At 36.6% G+C, this 18,823-nt stretch overlaps 1 protein-coding gene across 2 annotated transcripts in view; it reads right to left on the reverse strand.

The window, feature by feature from the left end:
• Nucleotides 1-18,823, reverse strand: part of sfl (N-deacetylase and N-sulfotransferase sfl) — a 263,272-nt gene that overhangs the window by 86,990 nt on the left and 157,459 nt on the right. The window lies entirely within an intron of this gene.

The following is an 18,823-nucleotide window of genomic DNA, read 5'->3' on the forward strand; positions in this document are numbered from 1 at the left end:
CGATCTCTCGAGAGAGGTATCGATAGGTACGGAATATCGAAAGACGTTGGACGACGATCGTGATAAGTATTCGCTTAAGGCACTGACGCGAAAGAAGAGTGACGATACATTATTATCGATACAAATCGCTCCGTGCTCCGCGAGATACGAGATGAAGCAGATATTGATTGGATAACGTTTGCGAAATACGAAGAGCGTATCTCGTAATGCAGTTTCTTTTCTCTATGGATCCATTCATAAATTATAGAAAATACCGCTTAATTTGATATTTCAGCATAACGATTCAATTCTAAGATATCAGCCGTCTTTAATGATCCCGAGTACTGTCCAGTCAAAGGTTTCGCGATATCAAAGAACTCGAGGCGCAGCATCAAAGGACGGTCGATAAAAAAAATATCCCAAGAACAGAGGGAAGCGAGAAGATTCGTCCACTTACGAGAAAAGTATCTCGACCGGAACGAGTTTAATGATGTAAGAGTGAGGGTTTGCGCTTTATACTCTCTCTCTCTATCTCGTCTTTCTCCGTCTATATCGCGATAACGTAGACGTTGCAAGCTCATGGTTAAGGATTATAGACCGACATTGCGGATGCAAAAAAAAAAAAAAAAAAAACGAGACAAAATAGAATTGCGTTTATTTCTCGCGACCATTTGTTGCGCACGATATGATATACGTTTTAATCGAAAATTGCGTTTACCGATACACCGGTTTCCGTCGCAGGTACAGCTGGAACGCGGAGTGTCACCATTATCTCAGCGCGCGTGCCGATAATCAAACGCTTTAGTCGGCTGTAATTAGGCGGGCATGTCCGGCCGGTCCGGCTACGCACTCTCGCCGTTAATGATGCAGGTATTACGCGCCGAGCAAGTAGTCGCGATTGCAGGCGGACCCGCCGACGATTTTACGTCTCTCGACTCTGCGGTGGTTCCCTCGGTCCCGTCATTTTAATTGCACGTTAACAGCTGTCGAGCTGCTCGCTATCGGAGACTCGTTAACATGACTGCCACACATTCACCACTTACCGCCACTTTGGCCCTGTGTCATTAACGACGCGCAATGAGTACGTGTATGTGTATATATATATATGTATGTACACACAGCTATACGTGCGACTACGTGGATGCGCGATCGATTTTCGCGGTTTCCTAAATTATAAAACCCGAATGTCTTTGAATGAAACAGATGCGTCCGGACTTCGGGGGCGGTTCGCTGTAACGGACACTCTAGCATTAGAAATTAATCGTGTAATTCTGCCATGCGCGAGAGATCAATGGAATTCAGCCAAGCATAACGGGTATTTACGACCCGTGCATGTTAATCATGGCATAAACGGCGCCAATTACGTAATATCGGATCGAGGAAGGTATGCGTCGTGCGCGCAATTACTGAATCGGAAGGGATAAGGATGATAATCCGAGATAAAAGATTTACCTAAAAGCTCTCTATATCAAATAATATTTTGTTCGATCAAATTATTACGACAGTCAATAATATATATATATATATATAAATGTAACAAAATCTGCTGTATAATGAACAAATAAATCTCACATACGGTATATATATAAATATTTGAAGCAAATTTTAATATAATTTAATTGAATCTGGATTGAATCAGATCAATTTTAGATACATGTCGAGTAATTATAAATAAAACTTTAATTTAATTAACAGTAAATCCAAATATATTCAAACAAAGAATAATATACCTATATATAAACGAATTTGGACTTTTAGTTGAACTTAAATTTTATTTTTACTTGATATGCGTCTATCAAATCGAACTAAATCAAATTTTAAATTTGTGTAAAGTTAAAATCCTATATAGGACACGTAAGATTTACTTATTCATTACGCGAAGCATTTTTTTGTCAAATAGATTGTTATTCGGTCAAAATCAGTAAACTGTCAGATTAGCGGAGCCTATATAAGTCTTGAATGCGTCAGTTTGACGGGTCATATCTCATCGTAGCAGGGTGTAAATTTGGACCTATTATCGGTGGCACGTCGATATTGTATAACGACAGGGTATTGGCAGTGCCGGTGCGGCAGGCGTCAAGTTTAATCCGATCGCAGGGTGGAGTTACAGTATACGCCATGAATCAACCTTCCACGGTTGTCTGACTTACGTCGTTGTTACAAAGCCTAGCATTCTTATTCGAGAACCAAACCTTTCCTCGATACGGAATCCGGAAACTTTTCCAGAGTTAACGGCTACAGTTCGGTAAACATACCGAAAGTTTACAAGCTTAAGATACAAGCTTTATAAAGATATATATACGGTTTTTTTACTATTAAAATTTTCACTTTAATCTCAAAGTGCAGCAGAATTTATGAGCGCACTTATTAGCACGCGAAGTAATCGGATGTAATTAAAATAACATTTTTAATATTCTTTTGTCTTAAATAAGATTAATTACAGTTAAGATTAAATTGAGATTTTTTTACCTTAATAGTCTCGTATATAAAGAATGCAATTTCTACAATAGAAATATTTAAATATGTGTTGTTTGGATGAACACTGGCGTATAATTTTCGGAAAAATTCAAATAAGTAGTAAAAGATTCTGACTGTATTTTTATAATCATTATCAATACAGTTTAAACAAATAATTATAATTGTCAAATCAAAAGTGCCTCAAGATAAACGTGAAATATCATGCATTTTATTTCTGATTATTTTTCAAAAAAAATTCTCAACAATTTATATCAAGAGAACTATACAAATATAACTGACTGCTAAAATGACTACTAAAAATAAAGCCAGAATTTTTAATTATATATAGTTTTTATGAAATAATGTGCCAGTTTCGCTTTAAATAACTCCCTTGAAAATTGGTTACAGAGCGGTGTAATATTACATAATGATCTCAAAGTAACTAGATGTTATAATACTGGCCTCGAAAAGTACGCCACTTTACTTCAAAAGTAAATTTGTTCATGTCATCGTTAGCATGTTTGATATACTGTATCAGGTTAGTGGCGCATAGTGCGCAGATATTGTCGAGGTTAATGGATCAGGCCATTAACTATATATATGTATTTTCGATGGTCGGAGCGAATTGCATTTCGCATTTTCGTCTCTCGCGAAAGATTATCGCGACGATGCTTCGTGACTCGTGCATTCATCTCGAGGTATACGTGAGAGGGACGCTTGTCGTTTTCGAAGGGAAATGCACAATGACAACGATAATCCATGGACGCTACAAAGGGGAAACGCGATGCAGGCAAAACGTCCGCGACTTTTTGTCTTGTCTCCGTTCACTTCGTCAGAGTTTTCCTTTCGAAAGAATACGAAACGGACGCTCGCGCTCGCGGAAAAGGAGAATGCTCGTCACGCGACAAAGTTCGTCCTTTTGTGCCGCTAAGGGAGAAGCTTATGCTTCTCTGCAAAACAAAGAAATAGTTTTCGTAATTTCAAACGCTATTTGATCCTTCACTAAGTGCTGTTGCTCGCAGCGTGACGAGAAAATTTTATTTCGTAATTTTATATTTGAAAAATAATCGAATAAAAAAGAAATTTTTACATCTTTTTTTCATTAAAAAAACTGCGTGATTCTATTGTATAAAAATATAATCTACATGTATTTTAAAGCTATTGCATTTGTATTCGAAACAGTAAATTACATGCGTCACGTGTGCGTCTAATGAGACGTAAACAAGATTAGCTAATAAAAAAATCATAATTTTATGTAGAACAATTTAAATTTTATTACGTTTCCTCTGTCATAATTCATGCAGTTTAAAATAGAGATAAAATACGTTACTAATACTACTTTTTAATTTAACCTATTTTCTATAATACACGTATTTAATGAATAAAATCAGTAATTTGCGCCGATGCACGTGATGCGCGATTGAAACTTCCGAAATTACGAGGGGATCCAAGGAATTACCAATTCGTTAAGGAGCGAACACGTCAACAAAGGTGTTACCGCCCCGAATTCGACGAGGCATTAGTAGACTCCTGAGGTACAATTGTTCCGCCAACTCCGGGAGTTGCAGCATCAAGATCCGCGCCCGTTCGAGTCAAAGACAACTCGAGTCAAAGTTCCGCCGCATTATGAAGCTGACACGGACGACGACAACGCTTCCAACGGAGAATCTGTCGCGTATTTGCATTTTACGTCGCGAAACTATTGTCCGTGAATTCCAAGTGCAACGCGCGCTTCAAAACTCGCACCACTTTAATATGCGCTAATCGATGAAGCCTGTAAAAACAGTTACAGGCTTACAATATCGAATATCCCTGACCTATCATATTTTATTTTATATTATGACAGAAACAACAAAATTATTATACTGTACGATTTAATTATCATCTCTTTCTCCTTTTATTTCTCTCTTTCTCTCTTTCCTTCGGAATTTATTCAATAAATTAATTTATTAAATATACATAATTCTATTCTTCTCGGTATTAATCACAAGTTTTTTTCGTAATATATTATTAATAAGAAAAATAAACGTCATATTTCGAGAACAAGAAATCAGTATATTTGTATAAAATATTTTTCTCTTTTAGTAGGAAATTTCCAATAATATAAAATATGAAATATAATATTAGATATAAATTATAAATGTATTTTTAAATTTATGCAGACGCTTTATTTCATGTTTTTCATGAAGCTCGAAATACATATTACAATAACTGTTCAAAATTTGCTGCACTAAATTCAGTGCATCAAGCCATCGATTGAAGCAACAATTTTAATTGTTACACAAAAATCGCGTCATATTTCTGGACGAGTAGTACATCATTTGATAATCAATGCATTAATTCATCTCTTTTTGCTATTCAATCCATCACATTTTTCATGTGCTATTTCTTCTCGATTATTGAAGTAATATTCACTTTTTTAAAAAAGCATATATGTAATAGTCCAGCTAGATAATTCTCGCTTGCTTGTTCACTGATTCATAGCGTCGATGATTAATAAATATAAGTAGAGACAGATGCGCGAAAAATTGCGAAACGGACCGTAGGGATGAGAGAAAATTATTTTATACACGCGATAATTTGTGGACTAGATATGTTATCTCGCGGCGAGGAATGTGGCTCGTGGTTTACTTATCTGGTGATTTACATTACGGCAGATTATTATGCTTATACTTCATCATACAAACATTTACATGACCGATATATATATATATATATATATATATATATATTTGTGTGTATATATGTGTGTGTGTGTATGCCGTGCCGATGACGCCCGGGCGAAAACTATGTCAAGCGTTACTAGGCTAGATTTACGGCAGCGTCAGAATACCCGGCATGGTCATCTGCCGCGCGTGTCACCGGTAATAAATAAATCCTGTGCTGTTAGGACAAATTTTTCTGTATCCCCCGCGAGATGTGCGCGGCCAAGCGATAATGCACAAAAAGCGACAATTTACAACCGTTAATCCGCAAGCGAACTACGTTTCCTATGACTTCTACAACGGAAACAACGCCCTTCGTGTCCTTTGACAGTAATTCCTTTGATGATATAATCTACAGAGTTCGTAATACATTGGTACGCATTGACTGCACCAAGAATTTATTATGCGCATATATCACAAAGGATAAGAGCAGAAACAGAATCGGAACTTCTAAAGTGTTACAGATAACAGATCGCTTTTCACAAACTGGGTCGTGTTCGTGTAATAAATGATTAACAATAAAACTGTATCGAAGAAAATATTGGAAAACTCATTTTTTTTAATCTGGATAATAAATGATATTTTATTTCTTTACTCGTCTTTTTCTCCTTTCTTTTTCCCACAATACGTCATTTAAGTATGCAAATTAATTGCCGAAATAATAAAACCATTCTCTTACAGATCGAATTAAAAAAATAAAAAATCTATGAAACATCAATTTCTCTTGTGAAATTTTATAAAAATCCTGACTTAATAATTCTGTATAATTTTGAGAGGAAAAAAAAAAGAAAACACTACATTTAGTCATACTTCCAATCATTGCCGTATCATATCACAGACTTAAAAGAGTTCTTTCAGAAATACTCGATAATATATAACATAACATCATCGCTTATCGTGGATAGAAGCATACTTAGAATATCCGTCTCTCTATCAATGCTATTATACATAGTAAAGCCCCTCAAACGAAACACTTTGATGGATGTCCCGCATTACGCGCACATGTCTGAGGCGCGAAGCTCTTGAAGCCGCGCAATGTCAGCTGATCAAGAGGGAGAGAGAGAGAGAGAGATCGATCATTTATCCTTTCTCTACGTCGTGACACGCGCTCGTTCGAATGCGTCGAATGCATGGGTATACACGCGCGTGGACACCGCACTTTAATGACTGTATTTACAACGTGGCTTGCTTAACCGGTCGACCGGTTGTATAAAGGTACTGGGCGGCTGGATCCTGGGTTAGATCCCGATGGACGTACGGACAGACGGTAATTGGAGCACGGACCGGCTTTCGCGACACTTCCGCGTTGATTGAAGTCAATGGACGAAGTTACGCGCGTGCGCAATCTGGGAACATACGGTAAAATGCACGCGGTAACGCGATACCGCGTACATCCGCGAAACGTTCCGTGATAGGATATATATGCGGACCGCATCAAGCATCAAGGATGGAAAAAAGCTCAGCGACGCTTTCAATGGAAACTCTCCGAACAGAATTTCCGCGCGGCCGCCATGTCGGCGCCAGCTGGTAATTGAAAACGATCAGATTTTGTAAACATTCATCGCGATTTTCGTCATATAGCAACGTAGCCCATGTTCCGTTCTGCGGTGTCCGTTTCGTTGCGGCAAAATGTTTTTCCTATCGACCGTACGAGAGTAACGTTTCTGTTTTCCACGGGATCAACTTTTTAAACGTCCATCCATTATTTCGAATCCGATAGAGTATAATAAAATTGTTATCAAATGTATTTATCTGAGAGCGAGGTGTCTCTTATAACATATGAATTGACCGACGTATCGTCAATAAAAAATTTTTATCAACCGGTGAATGTACGTTTAAAACCACGATTCACGTCGAAATAACTAAACGGCGCCGCAAAAATAACGTTAAAAATATCGTTTTTAAAATATTAATACATAAAGTACGGTGACCATATTTTCTGAGAGCAAATAATGGGTAAACCTAAAAATTTTAAAGCTTTGTTTCAACATGTTATCAAATCAATTCGCGATCAAAGTGGAGATTGACAGGCAAAAAAAGTTTGTGATTATCAGAAGTCTATGTATTCTTATATAGTTTAAAACTGATTCGACTATGTTGAAACAAAGTTGTGGTTTCTTAAATGGGTTCCGGATATAAGAGATTTCATTGTTTTCGTACAAATTCTCATGTTAATACTACATTAGGCATTGGAACGCTAAATAATAAAGAAATTTTTTAAATAAAAGACAAAATTGAATTTTAGAAAAATGAATAAATCTAAAGAATAGCTACTTGAAATAAAGGACTGTCCTTTAAAATAAAGGACGGATGGTCATTGTAAATATAAGTGATGAAAATTTAAAAACATCGGGAAAACGAGCAAAATATTCTCGATGTGGTTACAACATGCGCGTCGATAAGCGTAACTTTAACGTAATTAAATATTTTATTCAATACAATTAAAAGTAATACCCTACCATTCGAATCGAGCAGAGGGCGATCTACCTAGCCGCGAAATCGGATACGCGAATCTGCCGTCGTTCATTTTATATGTACCATGCGCGATCGTCGAAAAGTTAATAAACCGCATCGAATGCGAGAGCGGTATTTGGGGAAAAGGGCTCGTTGGGTTATTTCAACAAACGTGCAAATTTCCCACGACCACGTTTAACCGGTATAGACCGGTAATTGAAACCAATCCGATTTCGGATACATTTGTTCTAATTCCGAGAGCGCGTTAAAACGTCCGTATAACCGACAATCGAATTTTCCACCGTAAAAAACTAACCAATTATATTGTATTTCTATTTTTGAGACAGTAGGAAAAAAAGAAAAAAAAAAGAAAAAACCACCGATTCAATTATCAAGAACCTAACGCTTTATTCTCCCTTCCCTCGCGTATTTACATATACGCATATAAACCGCAATACGATTAAAGCAGCGATCAAGACGATCTTGCGATGTATTTAGCTGGAGAATTTAATCCCCGTCTCGGGCAGAGATAAACCGAGGCGATAAACAGTTCGAGCAAAGTAAGTAAGTGAAATAAGATTATTCAGATTAGCAAGCGCGAGAGCTGCGTTATGGCGCTCCAACTTCCGGTAGGAGTTCGGTCATAAATGTAATTGCTGAATCTCGAAATGACAATGGTCAAGGATGGTGAATGGGCTGGATGCGAGGTGGAACAAGGAAGTTATCCTCGGAGTTACTTCTACGACTTTGTCAAAGTGTTACAAGTATGTCGCGGGTCGACGAGGACGGCCGCAAATCCAATCGACGAACGTCGGACACAACCGAGGAATGTCTTTGCGCGCGTTTCACCTCGCGTCGAGTACAGATTGTCGCGTTATTGTTGTTGCAGTTGCAATGCGTTTGCCGCCGCGCCCTGACGACACATTCGCAACGATTCTCTGGCTGTTTCGTCCGGCGATAGATTGCTGAACATCCCCCTCGTTCCCCATCGTCGATTCGTTCTTTCTCCCGACAACAGAAACAAAAGAGACCTGAATTGCGCTGTTACGTCATTGATTACTTAACCGCGTGGATGGCCGACAACGGTTAGGATAACCGAGGTCGGCCTCGTGATACTTTTAAATAGAGCATCAAGAACGGCTGCGAGCAGCCTCGCTTCTTTCCCTTCCTCCCGTTTTTTAAGAGTACTTGATCAAGCATCTGAAGTATAGCATGCGTTTCTTTTTGTATTCTGAACAAGTTATGTGTATCTTTTTATATCCTATATACTCAACTTTTTTCCATAAATGTATAATTAATATGTAAAAATTGTATTAATTAAAATAAATCGCGATTACGAGCATCGAATATCTTATTTTTACAAGTCAATCAGAGATTAATTTTGCTTTCTATAAATATATGCACAGCAGAGAGAATTTTCTCTTAGAATTTATCCTTGAAATCATGATAATAATAAAACAATATGGTTTTGGAAGAATTTTATAAGAGTTTCTCTGATTAATATTTATTACAATAGAAAATATTAATATCTATCACAATAAGATATAATATACGTTCGATTAATTTTACTATATTTTTTATTGTGGTAAATATTAATCAGAGAAACTCTTATAAAATTCTTCCAGTACCATATTGTCCCACGATTACTGTAATTTTCGGGGTTCTAAATTCTAAGATAAAATTCTCCCCGTGAATAATTGACTAGTGAAAAATATATTAATTAAAATCAATCGTGTGATCTATCAGAGATCAATCAGAGATGAATTAATAAACTTCTGTTTACAAAGGAATGTTATTGCGATTGTCAGGTTTCAATAACGGTTCGGCTTTTCATCTATGATTCTCTCTCCCTCTAAGCAGCTTTCCTGACAATGACAGTGTACAAAATGCATACACCGTTTACATATGCTATCTATTTCAGTCGTGAAATGACTGGCCGAGGCATCGCTCGAGCGAGCTAACGCAGATTGCGGAGATTACTCAACCGCGTTCGCTAAATTCGGCCCCGCGATCACGAACGATCCTTCCTCGTAAACGGTCCTTCCGTTGCACGCGGACGCTTTATAGCCATCGCACGAACGAAATTCACGTCGATCGTGAATGGACGATCGAAAACGAGTTATCGGGGGAAATGAGTCGATATTTTACTCCGACAAGCGCAGATATCAAATTTCGCGGTGTATTTATCGCGGCCGCTCGTTGGTCGCGGGCTCTTTGTCATTTCTCTTCCTTTCCTGATTTGTCCGCGTACGCGGTTTGCGATAATTCGAGCTTTACCCCTTTCTCCACCCCACATATTTCTGGTCGGCGGTTTACCTCTTGGAATTTCGCTCAATGCGCACTAGCTAGCTTGTCAATGCCCTCGGATAGAATTTTCTCGCTCACAGAGCTATGATCGATCTCGATTTAGTCTTTTCTCTTCTCTCTCTCTCTCTCCCTCTCGCTCTTTCATAGCCGAAACACGGCGTCGAACTTTGAACAACGTGTATAATACATCGAGCTAGATTGCTGTCCCGCGAGCGTCATATTGCCAACAATAGACGCCTCCGATACGTATCGTACGAGTAATTTTCGGCCGGGCAGCTGATTCGGTCGTAAACCAAAGCACGCATATATATACCTCGTCTTTCTCTAGCCTCGACATATTCGTCCACCCGTATCGTCGCGCTACTAATGACAATTTCGTATCCGCACATACATACATAGTACTTCGGGTACTACGACTAGGATACGTCCGTGGTCAGATCGTACACGTTGCAGTCAGGTCAGGTCAATCCCCAAGTATCATCACGTCGTCGCGTCGGTCACCGCAACGCTCACGTCGCCCGAACCGCGAATATTGTGCAACCAAGCGCGGATTGATCAACAAGCGGGTAAACGTTAGAAACGTTTCCGCATGCTGGATGCATAAAGGTTTATTGGCGCATTACGACGGACTGAATGCCCTCTCTCGTCAGAAACGCGCTGCAAAACGCGGTATATATGGACACGTTGCATTGTGATGCGAACTGTTGCTTTATTTCTCCATTTCCAACGACCGAAATGAATATATTTACGTGGAATTTTTTTACCTTTTCATTTATATCTATAAATGTAAAATTTTCTTTTTTGTTGTATTTGACATTTGACATTTTTTCTTCATACTTGATTTTATTAAATATTCTCGAAATAAAATTAAATTGCAAATATATGATAAGTGAAATGCATTTCGTTCTTAGTCGCGAAATTAAAACACGCGATGACTTCGCGATATCATTTAATTTAAAAACTTTATTCGCTATTGTCCGTAGCATGAGAGCCAATCGGAAAATCAAAGTTAAGGCGATTACATCGTCCGCCTATTATGAACGCTCGATTGGTCCAGCCGATTCGCGCAAGGTAGAGGTAATTTGATAGATTTAGGTGCTCTTCAATAGATCCATTGATTGCGGAGTTTGATAATTGAGAAAAGCTCCTTTTTATTCATATTCAATTTAATAAGTTTTATACATTAACATAAATATTTTCGATCAATATTGCAAACATATTTTTTTACTGCAAAATAAAATAAAGTCGTCATTGATTGCATCTGTAGATTAATTTTTAACAACGCACTTTAATGGACGTTTAGCAAGAACACTGTATACTGTCACCTTGTACCTTTGAAGCATTTTGCATTAATGAACATATTAACATGAACTTTATCAAACATAGTAATATAGTTGACAAACTGGCATTATACCTTACGCGCAGACCGCAACAGGCGATTAGGTTTGCAAATTACACTCGGCCGAGCGCAATCGATTGCAGCTGCCGATTACCGAAAACGTAATTAAATTACACAATGGCTATGATTTACAGCCCAGACGACCACCCTTCCTGCAATTCAATCGTTTGGTTCATCCTTCGGTTACGTATGCAATTCTATTATGCGTAGCGCAGCTGGGTAATGAGCAATGCAAATAATACGCGCGTTATTTATTACGCGAAAGAGTATTAAATATTTCCGTTTGAAAACTGGTAAAGGATTATATTCCCTCTCATTTGTAGAATTATTTATATGATAACTCACATTAATGATAACACTTCTTTGTTTCTCGTAATATAGTGACACGATCATTTCAATTCTTATTAAACGTAAAATCAATATACAATGTAACCGTACATCATTCGTATTCCTTTGGCTTTCACATTTAAACTGATGATACGAAAGCGAAAATGTACTGGTGGTATTTCGAAGTCTCGCGGTTGAACGTCGCATTCCAAATTTAAACAGTAGCCACATTACTTTGGTCGTCAGACCTTCGTAAGGTCGACAACCTCTGAGATCTCCGCGCGAGATAATGAATTCGAGCGACTCATTCATTAATTCGGTATTACAAATGTAATTCTCAATTAAAAAATGTACCATAAGGAGTAATATTTCTTCAGATAATATCTCGGCAAAATTCATTCGATTTACTAATTGACAATGAGATCAATTTCATCGATATTAAATTGGAATAAAATTCTGCGACGATGAATATATAAATAATGTATTAAAGTACAATATTAACAAAAATTAATACATGTATTAAGAAGAAAATGTCAGAGTTAATCGACACGTTACAGTTAATTCAAGAAATGTCATCTGACTGCCGACTCAAATATTTACTACAAGCTTCTAAAAATATCATAAACCGGCCTTGCCAGTACGTTTCCATAACTGCCACGGTTGGCCGACTTATCGACCCACGGATTAATCAAATAGAAATTTTTCGTGAAAAATCTCGAAAAATAGCTGGTATTGCACGAAAAAAAGAATTAGCTATCATAGCTAAATTTTAGCTGTCCACATTACACATGAAATTCAATTATCATGCCTAAATTTTAGCTATGACAGCTAATATTTTTTAGCTATAACATTCTCTAAAATTTGGGCATGAGAACTAAATTTCAGGTTGTAATATATAGACAGCTAAAATTTAGCTATGGTAGCTAATTCTTTTTTCCGTGTGTACACAGCCGAGACTATATACACGTAGGCATATAATTGTACCCGCTATCAAACACTGCCCTTAATTGGGTCAACGAACTCGAAGAATGCGCCGAATGTACACCGGCCCAGTGATGTTATACCAACAACATATTACGGCAATCGAGTTAAGCCGCGAGACAAGCAAGTAGTCGATGCACGCGCCAGGTATGCGTGCTGCCATCGTGTTTCTCCTGCAGCTTTTCTTCCCGCCCGCTTCACGTTCTTTTCCCTCTCGCGGATCCTTTTTTTTTCCTCTCGCTTTTGCCTGACCGAACCGAGGGAGAGAAAGAGAGAAAGAGAGAGAGAGCTCGCCTGGGGAACTCGTTTACTTTCCGATCGAGAGGCGATCGACCGAGCGAACGCGAGATGGTTACCTCCAAAGGGTCGACCAAACGTACGGACCTTACGTGATAGAACCTCGATATTTCATCGCGCCTTCGAATTACGTGTCCTTGTGCTCCTCACGCGAACAGACCTTTTGCGAGCCTTCCCCTTCCCTTTTTTCTTTCAACGAACTGTATGTCTGACGATTGGAAAATTATATACCGCATGACGTGTGGATATTACGGAGTATATACAGTTTCTCTCTCGCTAGTCGGAGTCTTTCGTAAGTAGAAATAGAGGCGGAGAGATCCTCGGTTTGATTTATTATTCCGAACATTTTTAAAAGGCACTTGAGATTTATGTCTTTTTAGAATGACGAAACAAAAATGTACAACGATACGATTGGCTGTTTAAATTAATTGACATTTATGCTAAACAAAATATATATACGACAGTTTATTTTAATTGACAGTTATGTCTCTCTTCGAAGTTCAATTTCCGTTTCTATTTCAGATAAAAATGAATCTATACATTCTTCGTAATAAAAGAAATTTGGATAAGTGTCAAAATTTGGATAGATGTCAAATATAAAGCACGAGCTATTATTGATATTTCATATTCTCTATAATATATAAATGTGCAACAATTTCTACAATATTTCAGATAATTTACATACATATATGCACACATATGTAAATATAATCACATCTCCATACTATTTGAAAATTTTCGATTTATATTTTTCTAAGTCTATATATAGTAATATCTTTTCATGGTATTCACATGGAGCTTCACTATACAAAGAGCTGTCATTTAAAAAAATTATACTCGTACATAATGCACTCTCATGTATGCATATCTAATGCATACATCCGAGAACAAAGAATAAAAATGGAGAGAACAAAAAATGTTTTATAGCGAGATATAGGCATGAGCGCGGAGATACGAAATCGATTTACGGGAAACACGCAACGGGCGTCGAATCGCGTTGAATTCACCGGTATTATATATCGGTGCCAACTTAAGATAATACCGTGGGTGCGGTGAAGGAGTTCATCGCCTACGCTCGTCGTGGGCCGATGAACGTATATAGCGGCGCGTCGGGGCTCTTGTATCACGACATTATGCGAGTATATTGACGGTAGAATGCCAGCAATACCATTGCCGGGTTAAACTCGATCGTTTTAATGCGGCACAAACTGGAATACGCTCAATTATTGTGCGCGAATCCGGAAGCCGATAAGCGCGACGCGACGATAACTCCGCGGCAGGGATTTGACGATCCAGCGATCGAACGGAACGTAACGTAACGCGATGCATGTAAGCGCGGACGCAGCTCAACAGCGAGCCAATTAACTTGGCGTATGACGCGCTAATCACGACCAATAAGGCATAATGATACGCAACGATTGGATTTGTAATGGATGATTACTTCTTTTGCTCGATCGTTCCTGCTCGATCGGGCTGAATTCGTGTGACGCACGTTCACGGCTAATTAAAAAATGACGCTTTTTTTCGCGGGAGATCAACATACGTCACGACGCTTTAACCTTTAGAATCTCACCTCTGAAGTGTCTCAAATAGATTTTCAAGTACAGATAAGACGAATTTTGAGTCACGCGTATTTCTTATTGAAAACTTATTTATAAGTTATTAATGGTGATGTATTTTTAACTTTCGAGATCTTTTTCTTCCGTTCAAATTCTTATTGAATAAAGTCAAAATTAATTTAAGATTTACTTTGTGTTATTTATGTACATGCCTTATTTTCTCTTCAATTTAAAAGAATTTAAATATTAAAATATTAAAACCATTTGGATAGAATTTCAAGTTCTTTTCAAGAAAAGTAAAAGTTTATTTTAACAATGAATCTATCTATTGAAATGTTGTTGCATTTGAGAGAGAGAGGTATATTACCCATTTTATATTCTATTACCCATTTTATATTTTAATCCAATAATTCTATATAGTTATTTAAATATAACAATTATATTTTTATCTATGTATAACGTCAGAAAATTGTGATCGTAATAATAGTAAAATCATTTTATATTTAATAATCTGAAAGAGAGGAGAATATAAAATATTTCATCTATAAATGTATCTCTAGAACGTATAAATTCTTAAGTAAAATGTATGTCTGGTTGATAGCTTAAAGTGCAATGTATAATTATTGCATATATATAATGTTGCATCATTATATACTCTTATCAGCAATGTTGAATCCTAATTGAGCACGATCTTCCATTGGAAGACATGGTAAATCATTAATAATAATAAGCGAGATGCTCGGATACTGCAGTTAAGAATCGCGTTGCATGCAGGTCACCGAGATCAGATGTGCATCGCCATCGTTTCGCTCGATTAGTGGCTAATGCATGCCGCGAAACAGGTAGGACTAAATTAATGCGAACAATGTAGGTTACACAGCGATTCTAACATCGTGTCACGTTGCTGCCGGCAAAGTTATGAGGTTCCCATGGGTTCGAACTCATCTCGCAGCATCTAACGTAAAGTCTTTGAAGACCCGCGCGCTGAAAATGCTCCGAATTTGCATGTAGCAAAGCATCGTCCGGAAAATCCCGGTAACGAAAGCTATTCAAACTTTTCGCATCACGCGAAGAAGAGCGGCGCATCTTTCGCCTCCGAAGGCGACCGTGAAAAGGAGTAATCTTGAGGGTACGATATGCGCAAACTCGTGTAATTTGTATCAAAACCCGAAAAAGAAACGGGTCTCGTTTCCCTCCTCTAACTCGATGCGAATTATCCGGGTGTTCGCATCCAAACTCTCGCATGTCGCAAGAAACGTTCGACGTTAGCGCGAACTTGTTGCAAGATAAATGCCACGAAAATGGGATCGGTGCTTTCGAAATTTCCACGATTCCACGGTATGTTCAAAGTCAATGACACGTGAGATGCAACGTTGAAGTTTCTCGTCTCGCGCAGAAACAATTTTCGATAACGATCGTTATACATAGATAACGATAGATGAATTTCGTCCGATTTCGAGATAACCAATGTTGACAATGTCAATAATTCCGCTTTATCGAATGATAACAATTGTATAGTATTTGAAAACTGAATCTCCGAATGTCGATTTATATCGAGTAAAATAAAACCATAGGCTCGTCATAATTCAAGACAATGCCAATGCAAATATTACACATCGCAATATCGTGACGCGAATACTTTTTTTATCTATATGTGCAAACATGTATATTGTTACGAAATTTCTGTCTATATATAGTTATCAATTCGTATTTCAAAACCGAGTAATGGAACATAACAGTAAATTGATGATTAAATTTCTAATGAATCACATGCACAAAAAAAGAATTAACTATCGTAGCTAAATTTTAGCTGTCCCTATATTACTTGAAATTTAGTGCCTAAATTTTAGCTATGGTAACTAATATTTTTTAGCTATAGTTTGATGGAGAATTCTCGGTTTATTAAGCTAAAAAATATTAGCTATTATAGCTGAAGCATGATAATTTTAATAAATTTCAGTAATAAGAATAGCTAAAGTTTAATTATGGTAACTAATTTTTTTCCGTGCGCAGTCGCATTATGCAAATGTTCGTCTTTAAATTTACGCATCGAATTCCGATCGGATCGTTGATTTTTAATCCTATTTCGTAAAATCGCTAAAACGAAACGTAATCATACGTCTGACTTAAACCAGATGAAGAAACAGAAAAACAAGCTGCAGCCTGAATCCGAGATTTTTTGTCTAACTAAAAAACAGTGCCTTCGAGTATTCTCTGCTATGTGCTTAGCGCGAACGTCCCCTGTTCAACTTTTTTCAACCTTCTCTTGTCCCGCTCTCTCTCTCTCTTTTCCTCTCACCAGAAAGTACTCTACAAACGTGGAATTTTTACTACTCCCTCGCGGTGCAGATCCTGACGAGGGTTCGTACGACGTCGCATTAAAGGCGAGCGGCATTTAAAGGCGATCTTGCCAGCGCGGAAAAGGTGCTTCCAGATGCGACTGGAGAAAAGCAAAGGACATAAAATGTCACTAGTGAATTGCTCGTTCCATCATGAGAATGCATGAAAATCATCCTAGTTATGTGAGTGTATTATATTGCATGGCACAAAATATGACTTACCTTTTATGCAAATATATTTTTGCGCACCGTGCTATATCAAGAATATACATATCATTTTTATTCTGTACCTATAATAACTTTATTTTATATAGTATATATGTATATCGTATTAAGTTATAATTTGTTTTTCGTTACTACGCGGAATTAATTTTAAATTATAGAGAGATAATATTATCCAGAGAACGGAATAACAAATTAGTCACCATATATAGCTAAAATATTTTTGTTATAGAATTCTCAGTTAAATTATAGCTAAAAATATTAGTTACCATAGCAAAAATTTAGACGTGATAACTGTTATAATAAAGAGACAACTACACTGAAAAAAACTATTGATTTCAAATAAATCTTTATTTAAATAGTACCATTTACATCATTTATTTAAAACTAATAATATTAATTTGCTGTGAAAAAATACCTACTTGATATAAGAAATTCTATTTCAAAACAGATAAATATTTATTCGTTTCAACAAATGTGTAAATGGTACTATTTAAATAAATATTTTTTTTTCAATGCAATTTAGCTATAGTGGCAAATTGTTTTCCTAGAATGATTTTTTTGGCAACTTGTTTTTATTTAAAAAATAAATTTTTTGATGTTTTTTTAACTTATAGAATTTGATCGTTTATCCTGATCACAATTTAACCGCGTATATTTTACGACGGATGAGTATAATTAAAAATAAATTGCAAGTATTTCACGAACGTTTGAGAGATTTCTCTTGCATCTAAAAATACCATAAAATGAAACTGAGATGAAATATGCGCATGATATGTACTGTGCTGCAGAATTAATTTTCATTCAAGCTCATATGCGTCATTTGCAAGAATATTTCAGGCTAAGAACGCGTTTATCGCATATATGACCGAATTATTTAATTGCACAAGTCATGGTTAATTAAATCATTCATTGCGATGAAGACGGACTTATAACAGTGACGCGATAGCAATAGCTTTAATACCACGAATGATTCGTGGAATTACAATCCCATTACAACATTCATCATTTTTGCAAACCTCGATGACGTGGAGGTCGACATTATCTAAGAATCTGCACTTCGCGACTTACAATTAATGATACATATATATGGTAACGTGTCATCTTTCCGTGACGGTAGGTATTTAATTTATCAGAATTACGAGATTATTGCAATAAATACGTAGGCAAGTTATCTGCATACTAATCAACTTTCTCTTTTAACATCGAAAATACTGACATGAACGATTAAAGTCTCGACTGAATGTAAAATGACATTCAAAAATAGGCAATAATTTAATTATAATAATTTATATATAAATAATAATATCATTAATAATAAAAAATATATTAATAAATTATAATTATTAATTTTATTATTAATAATAATACAAATATTAATAAATATTATTTGTAATAATTCATAATATTTCGTACAGAAGAATCACATTACGAAAAACAAGTGTATAAATATTGCTTTTTTTATTTCGTTTCGTAGGTATTGCTTTTTTTCTTTCAAGATAAACGCAAAGAAAAATGCGAGCCACCAATGTAAACAAAATATCTAAATCTGTCTACGTGATCTCATGTATGTTTTGATATACACATAATTTAATTTCTTCTTATAGAGAAAAGTAATAACAGAATCATTGTACGTATGTCAATACGAAATCTGTTCAATATCCAGTTTTATATATTCGATATAAAATAATTGATAAGATATGTGAAAATTTGACAGCTACGCACATGTGCGCAATAAATATGCAGATGATAATACTTATCGATGAAGTGGCTTATCTCTCTCTCCATCTATATTAT

The sequence above is a fragment of the Nylanderia fulva genome, unplaced genomic scaffold, assembly GCF_048542155.1.
Source record: "Nylanderia fulva isolate GAGA-0341 unplaced genomic scaffold, ASM4854215v1 Scaffold10, whole genome shotgun sequence".
Taxonomy (NCBI): Eukaryota; Metazoa; Arthropoda; class Insecta; order Hymenoptera; family Formicidae; genus Nylanderia; species Nylanderia fulva.